Consider the following 10,726-nt stretch of genomic DNA (forward strand, 5'->3'; position numbering starts at 1 on the left):
ACGAGTGAATAATGACTTCACGTGAATAACAATCAATTAATGACGATAACTATTAATGAATATTGTATTAGTGGAAATCCTATATTCTATTCGTATCTAATGATAACTTGTGGCACTTGGAAGCATACTAGCAGATGAATTGCCTCAGTGGTCTAGTGGTAAACATGTTGGATATAAACCAAGAGCTATTAGATTTCCGGGAAAAATAATTTAAGTTATGAGGTCAGTCAAAAGTCAACACTAATTAATAAAGCACAAGTATTAAGTTCGAGGCAAGGAACGGGAAATACAAGACAAGGGAATAGTTTTACATACACAACAGTGGTTTATATTCCTATAAAAAAGAGAAAAGATTTTTTTTTTTATAAAGGACAAATTGAGCTGTTTTAGCTTTATAGTGGAATAACCAAATAGAATGTAAAATACTTACTTGCATATCCTAAAACAGAGTTTAAGTATTCATTTTAACCTGGGTTTTTATTATAAGATTTTAACGTATAATTAACAGTTCTTCTAATATCGTGAAAAGTTGAAAATAAATGGTATTTTAGATTTTATTATATTAACGTACAAAACCAAAATTGTACTTGTTTTCATTCACAGATATCAACATTTTGAAAAATACAGAACCCTCGGTTCCATTGTATGACTCGTCTTTGACCAGTTTTTTCATTAGGTAAGGGACGATTGAATAGGTCCCATTAAAATATAATTCGCCATTAGGCGAATTATATTTTAATATTTATATTAGGATTACCTAATGGCCAATACTTTTTGTTTATGCATGTGGTTATTTTGAATTCGAGTTGGAGTCCGTTCCAACTTTAAATTGTAGCTGACATTTACTTTACACTGTAGTAAAATTTTTATGTTGTTGACTATCGAGTCTCTTCAGTTCTAGTACATTTGTACGTTAGTACATTGTCGAACTACACGACAATTATTTTTAGTCTATTATTCGTAAGGCGCTGTGCAAACGTAGACACATTTGGATACCAACACGGCCTACCATACAGAAAACCGTTATTCTATGGTCTTTTTACCAACTACTTCTACTGGACACCACGACATTATACAAATATAAGACATGGCAAAGTGTCTCTTTTTAAAGATTTTAGCAAAAAGGAGAATTGTTTCCTGGAAATAGATAGTTTTATGAAAAGAAATCAAATAGGTAATTTCTTTAGAAAAAAACACTAAATCCTCGCGGATGATCACGTTTAAAATATGTATAGTAATTTACTTATGACGGCCGATTGGCGCAGTGGGCAGCGACCCTGCTTTCTGAGTCCAAGGCCGTGGGTTCGATTCCCACAACTGGACAATATTTGTGTGATGAACATGAATGTTTTCCAGTGTCTGGGTGTTTATCTATATATTATAAGTATTTATATATATTATTCATAAAAATTATTCATCAGTTATCTTAGTACTCATAACACAAGCTACGCTTACTTTGGGACTAGATGGCGATGTGTGTATTGTCGTAGTATATTTATTTATTCATTTATTTATTTATTTATTATTTAACCTGAAAGGAGCAGTATTTATAGACCTTTTCATGTGACTAATTAGGAATTAGTAACTTGATTTTAGTTGAAACCGTATCTTCTGTGAGAGACGAGGCCCAACAGTGGGACGTTAATAGGCTGCGGATGATGAATACATGGTCCATAGCCTTAACTCAGTTTCTAACTATGATTTACAGTTCATTTTATTTGTTGTACAAACGAAAACTATTGACTGCGTGTCTAGTGCTGTGTTTTGTGTTGCTATCAAAGTGTCTACGTTTGTGCAGCGCCTAAGAAAGCTCAAAGAATATGAATGTTAAACACATGAATTTTGAACAAAGCGGCGTAGAGCGTGCTTTTGACTACAATTCACCCTGCGGCTGCGGAGTGCGGCGCGTTGACTCGTCCGTGTCCGGGGAGCGGACCCACCAATTGCTAGCTGTCGGGACCCCATATCGTTGCAAAAATTGGGACTAAACGAGACGTTGTAGTCACGTACGAATTGTTCGCGAGCAAGTACCTTACACATATATACAAACAGTAATGGTACTGAGATTTCCATTAACCAAATAATAAAATAATAAATTTTTGACTATTTCATTTCACTGTTCCATAGGTAGTAATGTTAAATAAATGGCACTTAAAACGGAGTATATTATATTTTTATTTTCAGCTCTCATGTATATCCATTTAACACAATCATTTGATTTAAATAAGAACGACTATTCATTCATGATAAAGTCTATATAGGTAGGCTGTATTAATTAAAAGATTGTTTTACAATACTAATGAATCGTGAGAAAACATTGCTTTTCCGAGATAAAGAATAATCAATCTCAATGATGCAAATTAAATCTGTGTCACATTTCGTCTAGTTCAGTTTACGAGCGTTAAACTTCCATGTATAAAATATTTAAAACACAAAAGACAAATATAAGTGTTTAGATAGATTTTTTGCTAAAAACCAATTTAGTCTACTTAGCTAATTCGGTAGTTAAATTCTACATTTACGTATAAACAAAATACGTTAACGTGTTTTGTTTAAGTAAACCTTTTATCCCGATTAAAACTTGAGACGAATTTTTTATCAGTTTCCAAGACCCTCTACGCATTCGAAATGCAATAAATTGAACGATCACCAGTGACTACAAATATTTACGATTGTGATTTTATTATTTTTTAAGTTTTTCCGTATTAAAGAAGGACAGTTTATGGGAGTCATCCCAAAAAGTCAAAATTGATGGTGTTATTACCCGCGTGTCAACAATACATGCACTCAGTTTCTCCCCTACTCTACATCTAGAGCTTTTGACCGTAATCTGCCATGCTGAACTTTAGATTATTAGAAAATGGACCTACCTAGATTAAACGTTCACTGTCTGCTAAATCCAAATACACTGTTTTCCAACATACAGGTCATCACATACAAACAAACAGTTTTCACTGACACAAATATCACAATTTCGACTGAAACACAGATAGAGTGGTCACTGAACACATCGATGTCACAGAACGTGGACTCCTTGAACACAGACCGGTTCCTAGTCGGAGGTGTTACGTGTCTTGTTTGGTGTTTACAGTTGGCGTTGGACGCCGGTTTCAAAGTTAGCCGCTGGTTCAATACACGAACGTACGCCCGCAACGCACTCGACTACGACACTGGCGCGAGCGGCTACAAACGGGGCGGGGGACGCGGTGCTACACGAACTTGCCCGACCAGTTTCTCTATCTCTTTTACTATGCGCGTGCGCACAGCGCGTTGCTGCCACGTTTACTTCTTGCGACGCGTTGCCAGTTTTACCATATTTTTTGTTTGTGTTGACGCTTCGGAGGGGCCATAAAGTAACGTAGGTACTTTCAGTTTAGGGTCTCCATAGAGTTAGGAGCATTTGAAGTGAACAACTGTTAGTCATTCATAAAGTTTGAATTAAGCGAAAAGCTTCTTGAAAGTTTGAGATAGCTTGCGACCTGATTTTATATTTTTTTATTGCTGTGGCCACAAAAACCTGTAGCTATGGTTATAAATCTTAATGTAATAAGGTACCTACATACTTTATACTCGTGACGTTTATGATCTTATTTCAAAATATCTAGAGGTTACTTCAGTCCCATAGCTATTGATGTCATCTAAGCAAAGAGAAGATAGTTACAAAGTAAATACAAAGCTCTATCTTGGCCTCGGAGTTATTAGGGGACGTGTCAGGTGCTAGCGCATGGGACTCTACCTGCGCCAACACTTATTATTATCTACGTCTTGGGCAGATTACCGAACGAACGAGCTTTTTTACACCACATGGTTGTGAAATTTTATTGAAAAGACTTTACTGTGCTTCCCTTGCATTCATCGCCGCATCTGCTCGATTTAATGCTATTTTTACGAGACGCCAGTTTATATTATTTTTAAAGTCAATAAAAAAGGCTTTCCAGTAGCGTGGCTGTCGTATTTGATTACGAAATATATACCAATCGTAACAGTCAGGCTTATGCTCGAATAAAGTTGACAGTTTGAAACGTACCTATTTTGTATGAACGAATCCACTCTTATAACGGATAAAAATGTACTCCCACAGAACCCACTCGCAGTATGGTTATGTAACTAACGCTTCGTTGAAATACGACTTCACGCTTCAACCCAAAAAAAGAAGACTTTTGTAGCCAATTATCTTTTATAAATTAAATAAGTAAATATTTTTAGGACGAGTAAACGTGACAATTATAACAGACTAGTTGTATTTGGTTGGATTTCAACTGAAATTTTACCAAAATTCTCGCTTTGTTCAGTTAAAAATTAATAATGTTACTAGGAGAATAATTATTGCTTGAATAAATGGGTCAGATGATACAAGCGGGCATGCCATGTGTTTTCCGAGACTGACTGGTGGTGTAACAGTTTTCACGTGTATATGTTACATGCGCATTTGGTAATTAGATATCGGTAATATGACATGATACGGGAGAACTTGCGGCAGGCCAACGATATTCGAGTTCTCGGTGGGCGGTCTGCCACTCTGCCTAATTGTATAACCAGAGCCACAGAATAGCTAATATCACCCTGGACTTGTTATGTACAATCCATACTAATATAATAAATGCGAAAGTGTGTTGTTTTGGGTCTACTTAAAGGACTACTTCTACTAACTACATTCGGAGATGGACAGAGGGTGCAAACTTTCATCTCGGAAAAGCATTAGTGTAACGGTTCCGTTGTTTTTTTTTTTTTAATTTTAAATAAATAATAATTAGCGAGTAAACGAGCGAGCGGGTCACCTGATGTCAACTGAACACAACGATGAACATCAACAGCAGCGGAACCGCTTTTTCTAAATTAATTTTAATTGTACTTAAGTAAATAAATATCTGTTTAAAAATTACTTACGGAAACAAGAAATTACCAGCATTATTTTAGTTTAGTATTACTTCTTATTTCGAGGCGTGTTGATGTTTTGCAATAATTGTAGAGCTTGTCTTTCGTCTTGAACAAAATATATCAATTAGTTAATAATTAGTCATTGACCATGAACAACGAAGAAAAATATGAAATAAACAGCGGCATGTATAAATCATCAAAGATATGTTGGGTCCATTCTAGACCTTTAGAACATATCTATCGAATACTCTTTGGTAAAGTATAATGCATAAGAGGGTTTTTGCGCTCATCTGTTTTAGCGCAATGAGGGTTACTGTATATACACGCGGTTCGGCAAATTCAATTTGGCATTATCTGTTGAAAAACAAAAGCCATCACACAAGGCTTTTATCTGTATTGTCATTGCTATTATTGTATATTTTACACATACTTATTCGATTTATGTCGATTGCCTTTGTGACATAAATTCAATGATTACTAAATCTCTGTAATAAAAAGTCTAACAATATTGATAGTCGCATTACCTTCCTTTGTATTTTTAACAAAGCACTAACTCATTCGCATTAAAGTTTTACTAGGAATTATAATGTTGACTGTCTTTAGAGACCATAAAGCTAGTTTGGCGTGTGGTTTGTCCTTCGCAAGAATTATGGTATAAGGAATGATAAGCAAAAAGAGGTCCGCTCAAGATGTTTGATAGGCCGAGCAGGTAGTGCGTACCGTAGCCCTATGGGGTAAGCCAACGATTAGTTTTTATTTTGCAATATATGGTTGTGTAAATTATTGGCCTGTTTATTGTAAAATTTAGTTAAATTAATTCAAAATCTTTTGGTTTTTCAAGTTATAGTGATAGATAGATAAAAATAAAACAAAAATAACATACTGTACAAATATTTATTAGGTTTTTTTATTATTTTACTTGATTTATTTTCCACTAATATTTGTTTTAACTACCTATTAAAGTTTTGACTAACTATATAATTACATTAAAGAAGCTAATTATTATTAAAGTTTAAATGCATTTAATGCAAAATAAATTACGATATTAATATTTAAAGTTAAGTCTTACCTAGACTATTGACATGATTAAATAAAACAAGAAATCTATAGATTTATTATGCAAATTGTAGTCTAGTTTTATCTCAATCTTGAGAAACACTAAACAAACAACATTTAACTTTGGACAGATAGACAGAGACTGCGTTGGAATATCTTTACATTTGCTATATATTTTTCCTTTAAATTACGTTATCTGATACAGATAATATAAATTGTTACAGGTTCATTTAGCATATCGGACGTGGGTGTGGACTAGTGTTACCAAATGGCGATGGGGGAAAATACAAAACTCTCGGAAATTTTCCTAGTCAAGTCCCTCATCCATTTTTGTCTCCGGTACACAAGGGCGGATCCAGCTTTGGCGCCGGGGGGGGGGGGGTCACATAGTCGAGGTCAAGTCGAGAACTTATAATTTATATTGATGACAATAAGAACTGTGCTTAAATTTTTTAATTCTTTATTGTACACGTACATAATGCCATCTTCTCTTGAAGACATCCAGAGAAGTATTATCAATATCATCATATACTCGTAGCGTAAAATATTAACAAAATAATTTTAAAGTAGGTTTAGTATACTCGTATAAGTTCAATTGCCAAACAATAAGAAATAAAATAATTCAGAGAACTAACAAAAATAACATTTAAGTTAAAACACACGCACTGGAATAATGAAAAAGTGACTACTTTCCATTTCTTGTAATTAGTGAATTTGCAGCAATAAGTTTTAGAATACTTATAAAGGTACACTTATAAACACATAAGTTTTTTAACTATGTTATAATATGTTGAAGTTTAGTCGCTCCGATTTCGATTGAGGTTAGGTCTAGTTAGACGTTACGTAGTCGAGATAATTCAAATTTTCGTTGCGTTCATTCCCAAACTTTGCCTTTAATATATATATATATATATATATATATAATAATTATATGGAATTAATAAAGTAGTGAAGGTTTGTAGTTACATAAAATCTGTATGGTGACGAAATATATAAATACAATCATTATGTTCAATTAGAGGTCCACCTGAGTCCTGGAACCAGCTCAGGGGGGGTCATGACCCCCATGACCCCCCCTGGATTCGCCGTTGCGGGTAAAGATATGGTTTCAGTTGCTACTAAAAATATGGATTTAAAAAGGATTTTTGTTTATAAAACATAACAGTCAACTAATCTACAATGCAATTTCGCTTTCATTTTATAGAGCTTGTAAAGTTCTACTCTTTCTAATATATTTTTTCGTTTATTCTGTAGCTCGCAGCTAGTTGCTTTTTGCCTCGCTTGCTTTCTGGAGCCTATGTTTCTCTCGCCCGTCGCGAGAAATTTCATAATCTCACGGGAAATCTGAAAATCTATGCGCTCGAAGACGCCAGTAACCGCTAGTATAGTAAAAGATAAGACAAACAACTGTTTTAATTTTTGATATACACTTACGTATTGTTACAATTCAATAATTTTCTTTGTGGTCCCCTATGTACGAGCTATTTTACACACACCTTGTTTAAAAACATTAAATGAACTAAGAACTGTTTATGAAAATATTTTTGTTACTCGAATCTATACTTCTATACCAATATTCTTCTTCTTCTTTTGCTTTTTTTATGCCAATATTATAAAGCTGAAGAGTTTGTTTGGTTGAACGCGCAAATCTCAGGAACTTATGATTCGAATTAGAAAAATCTTTTTGTGTTGGAAAGTCCACTTATCGATAAAGAATATAAAACATGAACCAACGGCCAAAAGGAGCAGAGCATAAATGCAAAATGTTGAAATACGGGCAAAAATAATGTATGATGGAATTGCCTCTTTAAAAGTTCTAAAAGAGTCCGCGACAGCATTATTATGTCTATCTTTTAAGGTTGACTCAAAGGCGGACGAAGTCGCGGGGGACCGCTATCCTTCATATAACTATATTTATTTATGGATCATATTTATTTAGTTAGTTTTTTTTTAAACTAAGCTTAAAATGTGGTCAGTGGATGGCTACGTATTTCCGTGGTGTTACCTGGTACAAGGTGCCAACTGAAAATCAGCGCTGTATGCTCCCACTGGCGCATGCAGCACAATGCTGAGCTGGCACCTTTTTTCTAGGTTGTGCCACACATAACATATGTGGTGTTGTAAATATTGTAATGTATGGCGCAATGTAAAAAATAAAAGTTTCTTTCTTTCTTTCTTTCTTTCTATTTTGTTATTATTTTATCTTTTATGCACGGTTCTATATTATGAATATTATTTTACTCTTTATTTGTAAACCACTACACTGTTAGGAATTTGATTTGAATATTTTTTTCGAATATAAAGAACGAATAGAGAGAAACACAAAGACTGGAGTAAAATAGAAAAGGCGGCCTTACTTGGCGATCTTGCTGTCAATTTTAATATATTCGTATGATTTTTAGCGGCTACTCAATTGGTGTATGTGTTATTTTCTTTGTAGCTTCTTCTTTGGGGCTTAATAAACAAAATAAAAAATAAATGAAAAATATTAATTTTATCCGGTAAGACGACGCGTAGAAATCGCTTAGGGGTCTAAGCGATTTCTACGCGTCATCTTACCGTATCGCTAAATCGCTTAGTGGCATGTTTTTGTCGAGAGAGTGGTAACTAGCCACGGCCGAAGCCTCCCACCAAAATTGCCTCTGCCTGGATACGACCCGGGACCACCCACTTAAAATAACAGAACACAGAACATTATCGAGAACTAAACTTTCAAGTGAGTGACATTTAATTATTTAACGCGCAGAACTTAGAAAAGTTAGGTTAGCTTAGAAAGGTTAGGTACATGCCGGGGTCCGAACTCAGTCCTCCTGAAAGTCGCTTAGATGCAACCACCGGCAACCTTAGAATTAGGACAACAAGACTAAGCTTAAACAAGACTAGACTATAACAAGACTAGACTATATCTATAGATGCTATTGGTTTGATATTGACATTAAAGCTGCAGATGACTATACGATCATTCATCATATGACTGATGACTCTGCAATTGATTACAATTGGAGCTCTATATAATGCCTACCTACCTATCATGTAGCCTTGAGTATATAAATGCTGCAATGTTATAGATAATTTACATATTATAGGTATCTGAAGATCTTTAACTACTAGGTTCGATTTATCAGGCATGCCATGACGCATTGCAGCATGTATTTAAATATTTATTCAAGTAACTACAAAAAAGATAGTTTAAAAAAGAATAGAATATATATTAAAAAAGAATAGAAAGATCTTGATATATCTATCTATTCTTTTGTTATATATATCGCCCGTATACTTAAAGCTAGCCAAAATGTATATCGAGTAATTTTATTGTATTAAAATGATAATATAACATACTTAAATTTTATTAATCATCATCATCACATCAACACATTACCTGCCCACTACAGAGCACGGGTCTCCTCATACAATGAAAAGGGGTTAAGGCCGTAGTCCACCATGCTGGGCCAGTGCGGATTGGTTGACTCCACACATCTTTGAGAACATGATGTACAACTCTCAGGCATGCAGGTTTCCTCATGATGTTTTGCTTCATCGTTGAAGCAAGTAATATTTTAATTACTTAATTTTTTTTTTATTTAATTACGTACATAGCTTGGAAAACTTGCGAGCTGGGATTAAAACTCCCCCCCGAAGTGAAGTCGAGCTCCTACCCAATACGCTATCACCGCTTCTTTATATTATTATTTTTCTTATTAATATATTACATTATATTTATATTACACTAGCTGTTGCCCGCGACTTCGTCTGCGTTTGATTTTGTTTTTAAAGTATTCAGTATCGCTAAGCCTTAAATAAGTATAGTAGTATATATATCTATATATATATAACATGTGACTGTCAATTAATTATAGACAAATAATTTGCAATAAAATAAAATTGCGACTATAATTAAAGATCTAAGCTATCCTATCTCTTAAGTTGGACCAGACTGCTCACGGTGTGCCAATTTAATTTAAAATCGGTTAAGTAGTTTAGGAGTCCATCGCGGACAAACATCGTGACAGGAGATTTATATATATTAAGATATTGATTATTATATTATAAGTATAAAAAGCTAAACTAATTATGAGTCCAACTCGTACACAGAGGGTTCCATATCTTTGATGAAGGGAAGGACCGAAACTTTGACAATTTATTCCCACTATACGCTTAAAATAAACCCCTAAAATAAACTTATGCCGTTCCCATCTTACCTAAGCAGTTTTAAAAAAATGTCGCGTTCTGCTTATCTTCATATCGGTAGCAAAGTGTAAATCGAGTTAGTTTTACCGTCGATAAAGTAAAAATAGTTATCTCCCGGGGAAACTTAGGATAGCAAGATATCAGCTAGATGGAGCTCTGTTAACGACGTATCTCGACGACGCGGTCGTGAGCTTAACTACCTACTTATTATCATAATATTTTCTTATAGGAGATAATAGTCTACTGCCATCATTGAAACTCAATAAATAAAGTATCCAGTACTACAAATGTAGAAATTTTTAGCAGAAGCTGTTCTTTATCCCTACTAATATTATAAATGTGAATGTAAGTTTGTTTGTTACGCTTTCACGCAAAAACTACAGAACCCATCATAATGAAAATTTAGAATCATATTTTTGGAGGTGATGGAAGTAATATAGGATACTTTTTATCCCGAATTTAAGCACAGTTCCATTGGGAGAGGTGATTAAAAAGTTTAACGATTTTACACAAGGACGAGTTAAAAAATGATAGAAATGATCTTCGTTAACCTTCAGCATATAAATCAACTAACAATGCGATTTTGATTCGTCCTATAACGGTT

The 10,726-nt window shown here is 34.2% G+C and overlaps 1 protein-coding gene across 1 annotated transcript in view; it reads right to left on the minus strand.

Annotated features, from left to right (window-relative positions):
- LOC120631384 (semaphorin-1A) overlaps positions 1 to 3,181 on the minus strand; it is a 33,793-nt gene extending 30,612 nt beyond the window's left edge. The window contains exon 1 of the mRNA XM_039900926.1: positions 2,871 to 3,181. The gene's annotated coding sequence lies outside the window, so the exon portion shown is untranslated. The remainder of the gene's footprint in view (positions 1 to 2,870) is intronic.
- Positions 3,182 to 10,726: the final 7,545 nt, after the last annotated feature.

Source organism: Pararge aegeria, chromosome 2 (genome assembly GCF_905163445.1).
Source record: "Pararge aegeria chromosome 2, ilParAegt1.1, whole genome shotgun sequence".
NCBI classification, from domain to species: domain Eukaryota; kingdom Metazoa; phylum Arthropoda; class Insecta; order Lepidoptera; family Nymphalidae; genus Pararge; species Pararge aegeria.